The sequence below is a fragment of the Drosophila eugracilis genome, unplaced genomic scaffold (assembly GCF_018153835.1).
Source record: "Drosophila eugracilis isolate 14026-0451.02 unplaced genomic scaffold, ASM1815383v1 contig_1828, whole genome shotgun sequence".
In the NCBI taxonomy this organism is placed as follows: domain Eukaryota; kingdom Metazoa; phylum Arthropoda; class Insecta; order Diptera; family Drosophilidae; genus Drosophila; species Drosophila eugracilis.
In genome coordinates, this window is record NW_024572675.1 from 720,219 (window position 1) to 737,336 (window position 17,118).

Sequence of the window (17,118 nt, forward strand, 5' to 3'; positions counted from 1 at the left end):
ATCTAATTCTTTTCATTAACTATCCTTCATGAAGCCTTCATACTAACTCCATATTTGTTGATGGTGGATCTAAGTGATGGCCAATGAAGAATTCATCAACACAGATTTAATATTAACAGCAGCAGATCAAGGCCAAGCAGCAAATTTGAAGTATTCCGATAAATATTTAATCAAGAAATAATAAGTGTAAGAAAGGACATAGATGTTATGGGAAACAAGTCCATGTATATAAGTTTTCAAAACATTTCAAAGGCTAACTGAAGTCAGTTTTTTCCTGTTTTCAAAAGAGCCTTCATGGGATCTAAGTACAAGGAAATGTTTGTTTTAATTTACAGGATTCTATCACCGATCTTCTTTGTGGTTTCTAGTTGATAAAGATTTTTTAAGTATTTCACACAGATTGGATTGCTGGCTATGTTGCCACATAAGTCTATCTAATCTGTCTATCTAAAGTCGTTTCAATGTATCCCCTCGTATTCGCAAATTAAGCTTGAGAGTCTTTGAGTGGCGCAATATTAATACACATTTAGTACAAGTTTCTTGGTCCTAATCGAGGACCCATGTTGCCAGGGATGGCTTTAGTTCATTAACTGCGGAGCCACGTCTCTTATGTCTTGCAGCAAAATCGAACTTGAGCTCAAATCGCGGCGTGACATTCTCCTTGGACCGCCTCCCCAAGTCCGTGGAGTGGGAGTGGCTTTTTAATTAAGCCGCCTTTAATAACGAACATAATTAAAACATTTGTCTGCCAAAGCGGACATGAGCCCCCGCCAAAAAAAGAAATTATCGTTTTCCATTTGCCACGCACGCAAACACAGCCCCCTCTCGGAAAAGTGTGCTCATATCTCTGATGGCTCTATTTTTAATATGCACTGCGCTTTGTTGCTAATTACGCGAGTGCAGTTGGCAGTATCACAGACCACACCCCACCCACCCACTACCCCCCGGTATTTGCAGCTTTGATTATTGCTCTCTGGGCTTGTGTACGTGCTCTAATTAATAGACATCGCATGCAAACACTCTGCATCAAACACTAGCAAACATAGGGGCTGTCGAGTAATTACTGCTGCTGGATTGTTACGTCTCCGAGTTATGAGACACTTCCAGACGTGTCTCGCACGCCATGTCTTAGGATTAACACTGTTGCTAATCATGAATAAATAAAAACAAAATAAAACAAGAAGAAACGCTAAAGTCGAGTGCCGCGACTATAAGATTCCCCTTACTGTTCTACACAATTTTAAACTATTCATTTTGCTAGTGAAAAATCCCAAAGCACCACCTATTGTCACAGAAAGCATGTTGAGTAACTGATAGAGTCGTCACTGCCCATGTGAGGCCTTGAAACCTAAATTTCTTCATAAATTTGGTAAATCGATATTATACACTATAATATAATGGACGCCATAGTTTACCGCGGCTTGTGGGCCTTATAAGGCGTGGCAAGATGCTAAAACTCTGTATCTCTTATAGTTCCTGAGATCTCAGCGTTCATACGGAAAGACGAACAGACGGACGGGCGGACGGACGAACGGACAGACGGACAGACGGACATGGCTCAAACCACTTCACTGTTGATCCTGATCAAGAATATATATACTTTATAGGGTCGGAAACGCTTTCTTCTACCTGTTACATACTTTTTAACGAATCTAGTATACTCTTTTACTCTACGGGTAACGGGTATAACTAGTGTATATGACTGACTTCTCTAATAATGTAGTTCAGGAAATACCAATAAATGTCATTTTTCAAATTACAAATTGTTCACAGCTACCGCTCTTACTTTGATGTCGACAAAGTTGTACACTCACGTCATCGATAATGTTGTTTTCCCTAAACCTAATAAATAAATTTCTGTTTTAAGACACTTTTGATATGTCAACATGCCAACACTGAATAGAGAAAAGTAAAATAAATTGTAGGCCATAAAGACTATGGAAAAGAGTGGGCGTGGCAAAATTACCTATAAGACAAAGTGATATTATCTTATCTGATTTTTAAATTGAATTAAGAGAAGTCCTCATTTATAAGTTGCAACATGACTTTGGTCTTTCAATCCTTCCAAACGTGGCATTACAAGTTGGTTTAGTTGGTACATATAGTATAAGTATCAGCATCACATAACTACCATATAGTTATAATTAATAATAATAATATAAATAATTATAATAATTTATAATTAACTATCAATTTATGACACTTCGATTGGGGTCATCGGTTAGAAAAAGTCGAATGGATACTTATCGATGGATTGTACTTTTAAAGCAAATACTTAAAAATTAAACATTTTGAAGAATCCTGACCAAGGGAGTCGGTGCAGAGGCTCGGTGGTAAAGGAAACCGTCAAGTATTAGATAGGACACTGAAAATATAATAGTCCTTTAATATGAAAGTTATTCAAGTTTCAAGGAATTGCAACTAAATTCCAACCCGACTTAGTTTAAGCAAACACCGGGATGCCTAATAGCTGCAGAAGTTTAACAGGAATCACATCGTAAATTCCTTACATTGCTTGCTAGAATGTTCCTTTGGCTTCCTCCAACTGCAGTTAAACGCCTTCCAAGGAAGCGGTGGCGAGAAACGGGAAGGCAAAATGAGAAAGCGGGAAGAGAGTGTCGCACTGTTGACGACTTCCGGAGCGGAAATACGGAAATTGTTTGGTGCTTTAATGAGCCGAGCAGCTTTGAGTGTGACTGGGTACTTGCAGCCGCTAAGGAGCCCTAAGCCTGAGACAAATGAAAACTGACGTTAGCCGGGGCTTCTGCGTCTAAACTGATTTCCCTGATACTGATTTAATTAAAAACCAGCAGCCACTGCAAAGAAAGCTGCCTTTCGACTCTCTCCAATGGCCTTAAGTGCTTCCTCATTCCTGCGATCTGAGTTTTATCGCAAAAAAGGATATTATTCTCAAATTTTAGTTCCTCTTGAATTTTATAATTCGGTTATTTTGCTACCAATGTATTCTAAGTAACTACCTAATTGATTGATAAAACCACTTAACGAGATGATCATGATGACAGGATCAGGAATAGCCCAAATGAAAAATGGAAAAATATTTCCGAAAATCCTTGGGTAGCCGTGTCATTTTTGTTTAAGTCAAGTGAAAGAGAGTGAGATTTCCATGGGTGAAGTGCAAAGAGAAAACATAAACAGAACTTAAATCAGCAAGAAAAATGGTGTAATTTGTTCGTGCAGACAGAAAACAAATCAGGAAAAAGGAAAAGTCATTACAACTTGCTCACATGGAGAACAAATTGCAGAAAAACATCATTCCCCTTTGCAGGGTAGGCGACAGCAGCCAAAATTGCAGAATGCGAATTCATGTTGCACTCAGTTGGCAGCGTTTACAGCCGGGCGGGCAATCGGAATTCGGGTCCCATTTTCCTATCTTCCAGCCACTATCCCCACCCTGCTGCAAATGTTTGCGTAAATTGTGCCCAAGTAAGGACATTAGGTGGTAATTGAGTGTGCCAACGAGAGCCAAGTGAAAAATGCCTTCCCACTGCGTCAGCTCTTTCCGTGTGCCAGACATGTGAGTGAACAGCGCCGAATGGAGCCAGGAACACTGTTGCCAAGGCTCCGGAGAGGATGTGGCTACCACAACCATGATTTATTTGCTGAAGAGCTTTCAAGATTTTTGGCAAGCCAAACATCGAAATTAAATAAGCGCCCATCTCCATTCTGGCTTGTTATCATCTCCCATTTAGAATCTGTATAGCTCCACGGCTCACTTGGGATCTCTCGCAAAAATGAGTAATTATACCCACTATTCGTTGGGTAAACTCAGGTTATACTCTTCAGCTCTTCCAAAGGATGCATGTAATATAAGAAAAATATCATAGAAATCTCGGAGACCAGGAGCGTTAGAGAAGTGAGGTTTAAGCTTGCTCATGGTGGTATCTTAATGCTGCTGTTTCTCAATAAGTTTGTCCCTTTCTCACGTGTTTTGACATTTAAGTTTGCTTTATTCTATAAATAGATTTTAGCTCCTTAAAGTCGAAGCACTGGACTGTAGTTGAAGCAATCAAGCCCAAGTACTTAAGATATTCGATTTCATTATTTCTTAAGTTAACTATGTAACGTTAATTTATATTATTTTAATTAGGAAATGCCTATCCTATTAAACGAACAGCAAGGAACGTTCGTCTTTGGTAAATTGTAGAGTAACATACCCAAGAGCGACTATAATTTCAAACAACCACACGACTTAATAGAAGAAATGGTTAAAGGGTGCACCAACTGTTATTTGTTATCTTGAAAATGTATTTGAAATTTCCATCACCTGGGGGCTTAAATGAAAAGTATTACTGTCTTATTTAAGAAGTTTCTAAGAAAGTCCCATTTTCCCGATAGGCATTAGTCGAGTACCCAAAATTAAAGCAAAGTTTCTAGCCTTCAAGTTTAGCTCGGCTCATTCGACTCTTGGCTATTGTTCACCATCAAGAATGCATATCCCTTATACGGTAGAAAATCATTTCTTTCATCTTCTATACAGTATGATCCAAGCGTAAAGTTTTAGAATCCCGCAGAGTCTGAAAACGGTAAAACTAGAGGAATCCTCAGAATAACATATTCACAGCACAAAATGCTTAAGTCAGTAAGTTCGGATTTGGAATGTTGGTTAGATAAAAAAATACTAGCTAGTAACTTGTTAAAGTGGTCTGAACTGGCAAACATTTTTTGTTTGGAGCATTGTGACCACAATATTTTGTCAAAGCCAATATGGTATCTTGCATGGGTGTTTCTGCGAATCAGCGATGCACATCCCAGCAGAGGTGATCTAGATTTAACATCTTGATTATAAGCACAAAATTCCTTCTCGGAGTTTGTCATCTGCTTAATGCTTGAAGGACTTGCGGCAGACACATACCAAATTCATTCTACGGTCGGATTACAGATATTATATTTAACTTTTTAACCAGAGAATTCGAACTCACACACTGGTATAAGCGTATTCATTTCCGTTCTTGCTTTGTTTCAGGGTCTGGGAAACCAAGCCCACAGTTTTCGGGGCCAACACTTTGCAAGGCAACACCTGCTGCAAGGTGGTGCAGGAAAAATGCGTTTTCACGATTTGGTGTCACGCTCTGGTTGCTCTGGTTGCTCCGGTCCCCGTGAATGTGTGCACCGCGACCTTGGTCACCTATTGTCCTTTAGCTCGCCGAGCCATTGTTTGCCAAAAATATGCAATGAGAACTATTGTTTGTCTGCCGGGCCGCATGGAGAGGCGGAGGCGGAGGACTCCGAGGGGCGGGGGATAGAGCACTTTTGGCGTGGACCACGTTATTGGAAGCCAATTTAGCAGACAACATCGGCTCAAATGGCAGCATCGCGGCGGGCGACCAATTTGTGCAACAACAGTGCTCGGTGCCGGCTGCTCGAGTTGCATATTTATGGGGTCTCGGAAACGAATGTGGCTCGGATTGCAGGGAAAACGACTTAAACGGCAATTGGCAATCGTCTCCTCGCGACAATTTTCTTTAAATTTGCATTTAACCGGTTCCGCCAGCCTGCCTGCCATCCCGTCATCCTGCCACACTGCCATCCCGCATCGACGCCGAATAATTTATGACAGTCCCCGCAAAGTATCAGGGATATGAGGATGGGAATTCTGGCGGAGCGGACGAAGATTATGCAAAGTTTTCGGCGCCTGCTCGCGGCACTCGCAACACCAACTTCCCACTGAAAAATTCCGATTCAGACTGGAGCAACTTTTGGCTCTTGGGAATTTTGGGGCTTATATATATGATCTGGTCGTGGGCGTGAGAGAAGCGTGAGAAAATTGGAAAGCAAAGGCCGGAAATGACGGCGATATGCGCAAGGGACTAAGCCCTCGGATTTCGCAGAAAGCGAGCGCCATTCGAAGGTCCTTTAAAATTTATTAAAAATTTCTATTTTGTTCAATTTTTATTAGCCAAACTTTTCACAGGCCACCCTCAACTGGCCGTTTGCCATTTGGGACCGGCTAAGCTTTCAGAACGAGCCACTTCAGCTTTAATCTCCAACACAAATCAATTTGCAACCAAAGTGCAGCCCTAGAAATCCCTTCTGGAGTTAGCCCCACTTAAGTTTAAATGCAAATGGCAACATTCAAAGACCGCAAACCGAAAATTGGCCTCAGACCAGCCATTGCCTATTATTTAAGGAAACAAAGGGGCCCGAAACATGAGAGCTGAGACTGTAGTAGGCTTAAAGTGAGGTGGCATGGACAAGCCTTGACCTGAAATTTCCAATAAAGAAACTTCAATCCGAGTTTACTGCCCAAGAATTCTGGCCAATGGTATGTGTGTGAACAGGATTTCATCTGATATCACCTGCAGGTACATTAGTCTTACAACTTTACTTGAGGGAAATACTTTATCTGGGGTGTTTCTTGAGACCTCGGTTAAAGGTGCTCGTCACCCAAAGATAGCTCCAATTCTCGGACCTTTTGAACGGACATTTCTCTCAGATGACCCTTGAAATCTGTAAACAAGCATCAGTAAGAAGCCATATAATAGACACAAACATACCAAGACCAAATTAGTACCGAAATCGTTGTTAATGCATAGCAAGCCTTTTTAATCCAAGTGACTTTGGGCTTCCGCCTAAGTTACAATTCAAAACACGAAGGCAGGGAATTGGTTTGAATGAGATTTCCCCCCGAAGGTTTGAAGAATAATAGGCACTTACCTTTCATGGCGAAATATTGCCACATCCCGGCCTGACTCGATTTTAAATGAGTCCTAATGTGACAAGCAACATAAATGGGAAGCCTGTGGCAGATTCCCCAAGGCAACCACACTCGTGTAGATAGACACGCTCAAGTGTATTGTGACTTCCCGGAGAAGGGGCAAGGCCTGCAGGAGGTGAGAGCTCGGGGAGGCCTAGAGCTCATTAATTAGGCAGGACCACAATTAAAGATAGGAATTGAAACAATGCCTTGGCGGCCTTGGAAATATGCCGAGGACATTCATTCATCATACTCAAGTGTCCGCCAGGATGGTCGGCAGGACGGCAGGACGGCAGGACGGCAGGACGGCCGGACAGCCGCCGCATAAATATTACATTATAATCATGAAGGCTAGACAGCTGGGATGAGCGGAGGGTAAAACTTTTTGCTGCAAAATTAATCAAACACTTGAAAAACAAGAACAGTTCTGAAACTGCTCTTGGCCATTCATTATTTTGAATGCCGTCTGGCCGTCTGGCCGTTGAGCCCAACTCTGCCGGCCGACTAATCGAAGAAAGAACAATAGGCAACATGTGCTCAGCCCAACGCGCCGAAAGTCATAAAGTTGGAATCCGTAACGAAGTCGTTTGCATGGTCAGAATAAATTTGCTCTCCGGCAGGTTACTCCGATCGAATTAGCAACAGGGCGCCAATTAGTCCAATCAATTTGCCGGAACAATCAAATCACACGTTCGCGTAGACAACGATGTGATAAACTGAGCTGAGGGTGAACTGAGAATGGAATGCGATTGACGACGGAAACTCCGCCAATAAGCCAGCCCTTTATCATTTCCCAACCTTTCGTTAGCCCTTTGGCAAAAGCCAAGGAACGACGTCACGTCTATGGCATTTGACAGTTTTTCACACGGTGCCAAGCGATAAGCCAAGTTTCGGCATTTGATTCAATTAATTGCGGATTACCCCGACCAAACACACGAAACTTTCCGGGAAGTGGCGCAACTTGTGGTTTCTCATTTGAAATTCAAGAACGTTATTACACTCAAAGTCCTGCTGACTCTGCACGGATATCGGAGAAGGTGCGACCTGCTTGCCACTTCGTGTGCCACTTGCCATTGAATTTGTGCGACACACCACAGGAATTCATGTAAGACTACTCTAAGGAGGCTAAGCACAGACTTTCCTTTAGTTTCCACTCCTAATTGTTGAATTTAGTAGACGATGAATGACTCTAGAAAGGTGCTTGGGAGCTTAAAGAGCGTATCAAAGATTCGAGCCCTGCGCCAGAAATCTATTAACATCCCAGCCGAAATATGGCCCATCTGGCGCGGAAGCCCGGCTGAGGCGAAGATGTTGCCCCAAGGCAGCTCGTCCTCCCAAATGCCATTTTGTGTACGCCGCGCTATCTGGCGTTCATAATCATTTGTCCTTGCGGCTGAGATCCTTTAACCAGCTCCCCCTGGCGGGAAGGGGCTCGTAAGTTTATCAGTTGGGCGCCATCTCCTCGGCAATCAGCTGACAGGGCAGGTGAGGCCCGGAGGAGAAAATTGATTTTGTCTGAGCACCTTCCCCCACTTAGTGGCTGACATCGCTGGCGCACGTTAAATTTAATTTATGCCATCGAAATGCAAGCCACAAACGAAAAATGTGATTTACTCGCAGAGTTTATGTTGTCCACGTTGTTGTAGTATTTTATGTTTGCGTTTCCCGTCGTGCCAGAAATTTATGAGCTTGCTTAAGTGCATCCAAATTGATAGCCAGGCATTAGCCCCACTTACGAGCTGGAGCCCCCATGTCCTCTGGAATGTGCCTTTTGAATAACTTTAAAAGGTTTCAGGTTAAGTTCTCTACTGGCTTTAACTCAAGCAATTATTTACGTTCTACAAAATAAAACCAAGAATGTCAATAATGCACACCGGAAATGCAGTTTAAATCAAAACATACAGAATCCGTACCTTTATGGCCATTATCCAAATCCTTGGCTTCGTTCTCACAGGTCCTTCAATAATATTTGCCTGAATGCTGAAAATCTTTTGAGTAGTTAAAAGGACGTGAACGACGCAATTTGCAATTTCAAGGCGAAAGAAAAGGGAATAATAAAAAGTAACAAAATGTAAGTCACCCTTTATCGTTTGATTAGATATATGATATTAGATTTTGGGTATAGTCTTAAGTGACTAACAAGATCACGTGCTTAGAAACAGATTGTGACAGAACTGTTACAGAGACAGAAGATAAAATGGTTGACTCAGGAATTTCAAATAATTATGTGTAATTATTTTATTCTGTCTTTCCATCTGTTTTAAGAACCTTATAAGGAATGACTATTAACTGACGGTGCCGTCACCGTCCAAGTAAGGTCTCATAACCAAACTGAGCAAAACAGCCCTCTTACCTTACGCCATAGTGTTCCGCGTCTTAAAGGCGTTAAATTGGGCATGTCCGGTTGATGAAACCATTTTGAGCTGCGCAAGTTTTTCCAAGATCTGCATGTTTAATTCCATCCTCATATTTCTTATAGTTCCCGAGACCTCAGCGGTCATTCGGACATTTGAAGGGACGGACAGATATGACCAAATCGACTCGGCAATTGACTCTGATCAGGAACATATATACTTAGTAGGGTTATTCAATATTCGTTAAAAAGTATGTAACAGATAGAAGGAAGCGTTTCCCTCCCTACAATGTATATATTATATATTCTTGATCAGGAGCCATGTCCGTCCGTCCTTCTGTCCGTCTGTCCATATGAACGCTGAAGTAGGAAGAATCAGGAACTACAAGGAGAGGAGAGGAACTATTATCCGCCCACGCCCACTCATACGCCCACCAAGCTTGAAAGACGGTTTCGCATTTTGTAGAAAACCTGATATCTCGGTAACTATAACCGATGGATAGTTGGGATTAAGCATGTAGTTTTTTATGACGCTCCAATGCGTATTATTCTCCGCATCGGGCCACGCCAAACCCAAAAGTAGGAAATGGGAAAAATGGGAACTATACGAGCTAGAAAGATAGGCTGAGGAATACGTATTTCAGATATGCCACTGCAACTCAACGTGGTTTTTCATCCGACCACGCACCCTCTGACGCCCACAAACCGCAGAACTCTGCGACGTCCATAATACTATAATGTATGACTTCGTTTGACTTTGTGTCACATCTTTTGTGAATATCTATAGGTTTACCAAAGATTTTTCAAATCGGAACATTATTTCGCTGTTTATGAAGAAATGTAGGTTTTAAGGCCTCACATGGGCAGTGACGCCTCTATCAGTTACGCAACATGCTTTCTCTGACAATAGGTCGTAATCGTATAGTGGCGGCACTCGACTATAGCGTTTCTAGCGTTTCCTGGCTAACAATCAACCAGATATATTGACATTTAAAATTATGTCCAGCTGATGTTCATATATGAAATATGTAAACACTCTATTCCGGCCTTATTTCAGCTGCTCCGCTATTTTTATCTGTACTACGAGACATTGGAGTCCTCTTCGAGTTCCTTTTTTCAACGAAATTAAATTTAATAGCAATTTTACGGTGCTCTTTACATCGCCTTCACTGTCGTACTCCAACCCCACAAGGTTTATTTAATAAATTAACTTTTATGATCCCATTCAACGTGTATAAAGCTTTAAGAATATTTTGAGTTTGAACTCCCATTTTGTGGCTACAAGCAAGGTCTTTGAGCGTTCCCTCATCCCATGCAGATCTCTAAAAATGCAAATGAAAGCCTGAATGTATGCAAGAACTTATCGGAATCGCACCCGTTCTTAACCTGCGACCCTGTAAGTATTCTATTACCTTTCTCCTAGGCCCTTCGATTATCCGACAATTTCCATGCTGAGTACGATGGGCGAAACGTGTGCCTGGCCATGCCCCCAACCGGAGCAATCGCACCTCGACGGACCACCCAAACACTTTAACCACCGTGCAGGTGAACCTATTTGCTTGCTTCACCGCCCACTTGCCACATTGGGAATCATAGAATGCTCTCTTGGCAAAATGGGTTTTTGTTTTCCACAAACTGACAGGGCTTTTTGTCCTCGTTCCATTTCAAACCGCTTGATTTGCTGTCCTGTGTTTCGGACTGTCAATTGAAGGATCGGGTTTTCCGGTGAGCATGGATTTATTGTGCCGGGTTGCCAGATGAAATAGGAGCTCCTAAATGGAGAGCCGAATAATAGATAAATTGTGAGTGGTATTAATTGATTTACAGCAGTGGCCCTGTGGGATGTCCTTGCGTTTCCAAATCGAAACCCGACAGTTGCATTTGACAAGAAATGAAAGGTGAAACATTAACAATCTGAGTTACATTCTCGAAATGTCCAAATAAATGAACTATTAGGTTTTTTAAACACCAGCAGACAACCAGTAAATATCACAAGTTGGCTTTTTATAGAGCCCTAATAATCTGGTATTTATGGCTTCTAAAGTTCGGCATCGCGAACAAAGTTTGAGTCTCTCTTGGCTCACCAAAGACAACTTCCGTGCCGCTCTTCCTGGCTTACCTAGCTCCTCCTGGCCCCGCAACATTTTAAAAGTGTTCTAACTGCGTCACGGCGTCGTCAAGTTGTGAAGGCGGAAATTGTTTTGACGTTTGTTGTGGTTTATAGCCCGGCTTATTTGGCATTTCTCCCCTTGCCCACCTTCCGCCAGCTCCCACCAACAACCTGCCCACCGCCGCCAACAGAAAGTGCTGCTCATCTTTTTTGTTGGTGGCAACAGGAAGTTATGCCCATTTCGCCCTGATCTGACCCTTTTATAGTTGCCAAAGCTATTTGTGCCGGAGTCGTGTTTTTTCCTTCCCAAATGAGATTGCGGTTCCGTCGCTCGGCTGTTGTTTCAGTTCGTTAGCATAAATTTGTGCTGGCCGTATGAACAAAACAAAATTCGCCGCCGACTGGCTGCATTACGAGTTGAGAACCTAATTATCCCCGGCAGCAGGGCAGGAGTCAGCTTTCCATGCAAATGAGTTTAAAATTGCGCAAAAGTCAAGAAGGAGCAAAATGCTTAATGAATGCATTGCGCAAATTACATCGTGGAAGCCACAGGATTGCGTGACGTTGCCATCAACCGCCGCTTTGGGGAGGGCCACGTGGATGGTGTCTCCTGGCTGTGTGGAAGAGGAAGTGGAAGTCCAGACCCCTCACGGAGTGTCACCAATTGCTTATTTTCTACGAAGGTCACTCCGAATCAAGTCTTGACCCTGGCTCAGAGCTGACGCCGATTCCTGCTGATTGTTGTGTAAATAATAAATTGAACTTGACGAGCCGCCATGTCTAGTGTCCCGACCACCAAGTACCCATTATTGCCTTGGCAAACTTGGCCGGAGGAGACCAAATTGGTTGCAACTTTTTCGTTCTTCGAAGTCTGCAGAGTATTGAGCTTACTAAGCCTAAGCTAGGACAGGAATTCTCATTTTAAACAGTAAATAATAGAGAGAGTAAAAATAACTAAAATTGTTCCACTACGTTCCTCACTTGTTATTCAGCAATCGATAATGAGTTACAGGTATCCGCGGTGTTGGTCAGTTAGATAGTTCTAAAGGTTAAAAGAGCAGTCACTTCTTTTTCAAGGGGCCATTTGATATCGTGCAACATGCCCTATTTGATGAACTTTATAAGATATATGGGAAGTTTCATCGATTCCCGCTAATTTCAAAACCACTTCTCAGATGTTTTTGGTCTCAAATTTTCATATGTGGAGACTCAACTTGAAAGCAACGTCAATCGATGTTCCTCATTTATTTCACACATAAAAGTTTTACGTTTTCCATCTTTTTTACAGCATATCGTTTTTTATTGATATGACTCGGATTGAATTGATTCAACGCTCAGTCAATCTACTCAGTCGGTAGGCCCAAATCGAGCGGATTACAAATACCTTGTAAAATTGCAATTTCGTTTATCATGACCATTGGACTTGTATTATACAAACTTCCCTATTCCTAATATAATCATGAATTTGCGTATTAAAACAGTAAAAATGGTGCAAAATGGCAACGGCCTTTACTTTGGGTTTAATGAGAAGGTTTGGAAGAGAAAGTTGATGTGCCAAGTTGTGAGTAGCTAGAATCCTTACAAAGAACACGGAGATAATTCCACCGACGCAATAAAAATAATAATAGTGTGGCTCCAATTTTAATAGCTCTCATCTGAGCTTGACGGCTGTGAAGGACAGGGCATGGCGGGGTCCCACTTTTCAGCGGGTACATATGAACGGCTCCTTGCACAAGCTCCTCAAGAAGGCCCATATATCATTGGCCCTCAGGCAAATCGCCCATTAATATGCGCTGGGCAAAAGGCGGAGCTCAGAAACAACAAACATGTTTATTTGGGTCATTATGTAAACAGGGCAGAGCAAGGAGCAATTGACCCCAGACCAGGAGATATGATGAATGGAAGGCCCTTAAACCGTAAATAATGCATGTAATTCTTTAAGTTTGGAAGCCATGTTCTAGCTCTGTTGGGACTTTTGGAAAGCCGCGTTGCGGTTTATTCCGTGAAGAGCAAATCGAACTGAGGGAGAGGAAATTCTGGTAGCATCTGATATCTGATGTGTGAGCCAAGTTCCCACAAGTTTTTTTACGACTAAAGTAAGAAACGGCGCCTGCAATGTAACCAAACACAAACATTTGTTTGTGGTTTTTCATATTTCACCACAAGTGCCCCAAAATATGCTACAAATAAGAACGCTTTCCTCGCCAGAAAGGGGTGAATCCATCATGCAACTTAAGGGTTTCACCACCAATACACGTAAAAGGATGTTCATGTACTCAAATGTAAGCAGCGCTACAAAAAACGTCACATTCCTTATGCTTTGTGGTTTTTTATTAGAAATAGCCTTACGAACTGGCCTGAATCTAGTAAGATTCTGAGCAGCGTTATAGTAACTTTTTTCAGTTCAACAACAAACTAAAAAGTCCAAAATAACATATCGAGGAATGCAACCAAAGAAAATATGGAAAATAGTAAGCACTTTGCAGAGACAAATCAAAACTTGCAGTGAATGGCATGATGACCCTACGAGGACCGCCCAGCCCGAATTAATTTTGAGCTGCTATAGGCATTCCGAGAGCCTGTCCGCAGCAGAAAGTGCGACAGACAGGACCCGCAGAGCCATCTCACACCTTCACAGTCGAGTTGACAATGTTTGTCATTTGCGCTTCATTTGGTTTTTGCCGTTTGGGGTGGTCGTAGGCGATTTCGATGATGTCTAAATCAGATGATGACGTTTAATCTGTTAGAAGCCGGCGTCGAGTCATTGACAGGCAAAGCCAGGACTCGAATGTGTAGCAGGAAACGGAATGTGTTCTGCCCTGGTTTCGATTCTAGTTAAGCACCAAAAAGCAAATAATACCTTATCATGGCCCTTAAACAAAGAGCGGAGTGTGTGCCTGTGTGAGCTTGAGAAATGACAGCTGTCGCGACAATCGTAATTTGTAAACTTCGATGCAATATTTGGCTGCTAAGATAGTTAAGCTTTTTAAGTTCAAAGACAGACACATTTTCCTAATCGTGATAGCAGTTTTTCTTTCGATTTTGCAACTACAACAGGGAAAAGCATTAAATTCGGACGGTCGGTCCTTAAGCATTCGATTTTATTTAAAGAGTTCAAGATGACAGCCCACTTTCTTGAAGTGTAGCTCTGTCCAGGAAAATGCGTAATGCTCAATCATCGGATGTGAGGCGGATCCGGAGGCAGGTCACATGTACACAAATTCACAAAGCACGTGTCAACACATTTTTCAAAAGGTACCTTAATGAACCGCTGTCTATCTGACGGCAGCTTGTGAGCAAATACGAAGCTGCCATTTGTTAATCGAGACACGCGCACGCAAATCAGAATCACAAATAAACCAAAAACAAAGTCGCAATCCGAACCAAATGGACTAGGACACACCTGCGACGAGCTGCCAGCGTTTTATTGGTTCCCCTCAGGATCTAAAAGGAAACCGCTTTGGTCTCCCACACGCGGATAGTTGAGCTTATGATGATTACCTGAGAATCTTCCACAGAATTGGGTTTCGGGAAGTGCAAAGATTAAATTAATTTCTTTTGCCCAAAATTTACCTGCAGTAAAAATGGAAAGTGCTGTCCTCCTTTTCCGTGCCGACTTCTGGTTAATCCGTGCTATTTGCCACTTGAAAAATGTCCCTTAGCAAGCAAGTTTTTCGCATAATTTGAAAAAGCACAATACCAGGCTCGGCCTAACTGAACTCTGCAGTCTCTATAGTGGCACTTTATATCAATATTATTCACATATTCCGCTTTTCCGCTTAATTGCGTTGAGGGAAGAAAACACTTCGGGCGTTTTAAATATAGTTTCTGCTCTTGATGCTTCGTTAATTTAGCATTGCGCCGGTCCTATTGCCAATCCAGCTTGTTGCAAAATGACCTTCGTTTTCACAGTGCTTAGTGCTTATAATTATTCTGGATCTCCGATTAGCTCGACGGATTTTGTTCACTTCTAAAAATATAACAAACACTTTCAATATAATATTCTGACAGCCGAAAAGCTTCCCGTTTGCCATGTAATAATTCGACCGTGAAAATATGCGTTTAACCAAAAGCTGTTTCAGCTTTAGGGTTTTTGAGTTCAATCGAATTTAAGCTGGGCTGCCTAGCCTATATTAGTTATATTATTGAATAAATATATTAATATTTCTGGTCGTTCAAAGACAATATTTAGGGCAAAGCATTATTTTGTTATTTTGTCTCTGTGGGAGCAATCTGTTCGACAACATTCCTAATCCGATTTCGTTTTTGTCCAGATTTCATAATCGTACAGAACAAACATTTAAAATCTTTAGATCTGAGTTTTGAATAATCCAGACTTTGCTTCTTACGCACATGAAGGGGTTTTTATAAATTATTGTGGTGTTCACAACTTTAAGATGAGTTGAGTTATTAACTTGGCTATAATTAATTACTTGACTCCATTTAATTTAAATTGCAAATCACAAATCGCACAGCAAAGTGTGCAATGTTTTAATAGCAATATTGAGCACTTGATACGCGATTCCTTCACTTTCGTTAGTAAGATCAAAGCGAAGTCAGCAAAAATAAATAACTAGTTAATTTCCCGAAAAATCAAGACAATTGAAATCCCGAAGCAGTTTTCTAGAATTTATGAACTTCCACTTCCACGGTATGATAAATATTTCAGAAATCACGTTCCGTCGAACCCGAACATTCGAACAATCGCGTGCGGCTGTTCCGATAATTCAGAACGAAAGCGAGCGGTATACCATCCGAAAACCACTCGGAGCTCCGGGTCCGTGGAGTATTCTTCGATGTATGGACTTCGCGTCCGATTCGTTTGAGATGCCGCGACATTCTGACGGCTCGTTCGTGTCCCAGAATAGCAGCGGGCCAGCAGTCGGAAAGGCAGCGGCAGTGGCAGTGACAGCGCCTTCTGGCAAGTTAACAGTCCTGTTAGCGCTCTTTGTTGCCACACTTGCGTCACGTGCAGCGGGCTGGGATGTTGTTGTTGCATTGAACTTGAACTACTGGCAAAGTCGGGCCGTTGTGGTTGTTAGTGCAGTTTTCCTGTTGTTCCCACATTGGCGCGCGTTTTGCCGGCTGTTTTTGGCCTGGCTTCGGCGTCTGCTCTCTCCGCGCAGGCGCCCTGGATTCGGATGACCGTATTTTCCCAGATTGCAGGTTTCCGATTTCATTTGATTTTCAGCCGCGACTGCAGTTGCTGTGAAGTTTTGCTAGAGTGGGCAAAAAAAAGGGGGCAACTAATTATAAATTCGAACATCAGGCAGCGGATAGTCGGAACTACATCCATTAGTAATCTAATTTATTCAAACGCCATGTGGTTCCACTGAAAAGTCGATGCAGAACCCAATGTCAGTGACTGAAGATCCTTAATTAAAGATACTCAAAAAAGGAATGAGTGCGCTACCATAGGCTGATGACAAACTTTAGCTTGTAATAATTATTAATTGAAAAGATTCAAAAGTTACGCCAATCACCGCGGCACTCTTTGCAATTTTTATTCGCAGGTTTTCCCATACACTAACGGGGCAATATTATTTTTAACTGTCGCTCGTAAACGGGGAATATTTCGGCCAGCTAGTATGGGATTACCCGTAAGATGGATTCTGGATGATTTGGCTGTGGATTACCCTAAGATCAGTTTGGGATCAAACACGCCTTCAGGAACTCAAGCCGGTCCTGACTCCTTCCATGCTGACACGCCAAACTTTTGAAACACCCCGCGGCATTTGGTATCACTAATTTAAAGAGGCATATAGAGGTATGTAAATCAATTTGCTCTTTAGGTGAACTATAATCGGGGCATAATATCAAACTTCATTGAAGCGGAAGTGGCCGGCATCACAATGAAAGTTCCGGAAGCGAAGTGCTCGATCCTACGCTGCGGCTTTTACATGTTTTAACATGTGTTTGGAGAGGATTGGCAAATTTTTT

General features: G+C 42.2%; 1 protein-coding gene across 1 annotated transcript in view; it reads right to left on the minus strand.

Moving 5' to 3' along the window:
* LOC108102505 (trissin receptor) overlaps positions 1-15,269 on the minus strand; it is a 28,399-nt gene extending 13,130 nt beyond the window's left edge. The window contains 1 exon segment of the mRNA XM_017207529.2: positions 14,752-15,269. The gene's annotated coding sequence lies outside the window, so the exon portion shown is untranslated.
* Between the last annotated feature and the right edge of the window lie 1,849 nt (positions 15,270-17,118).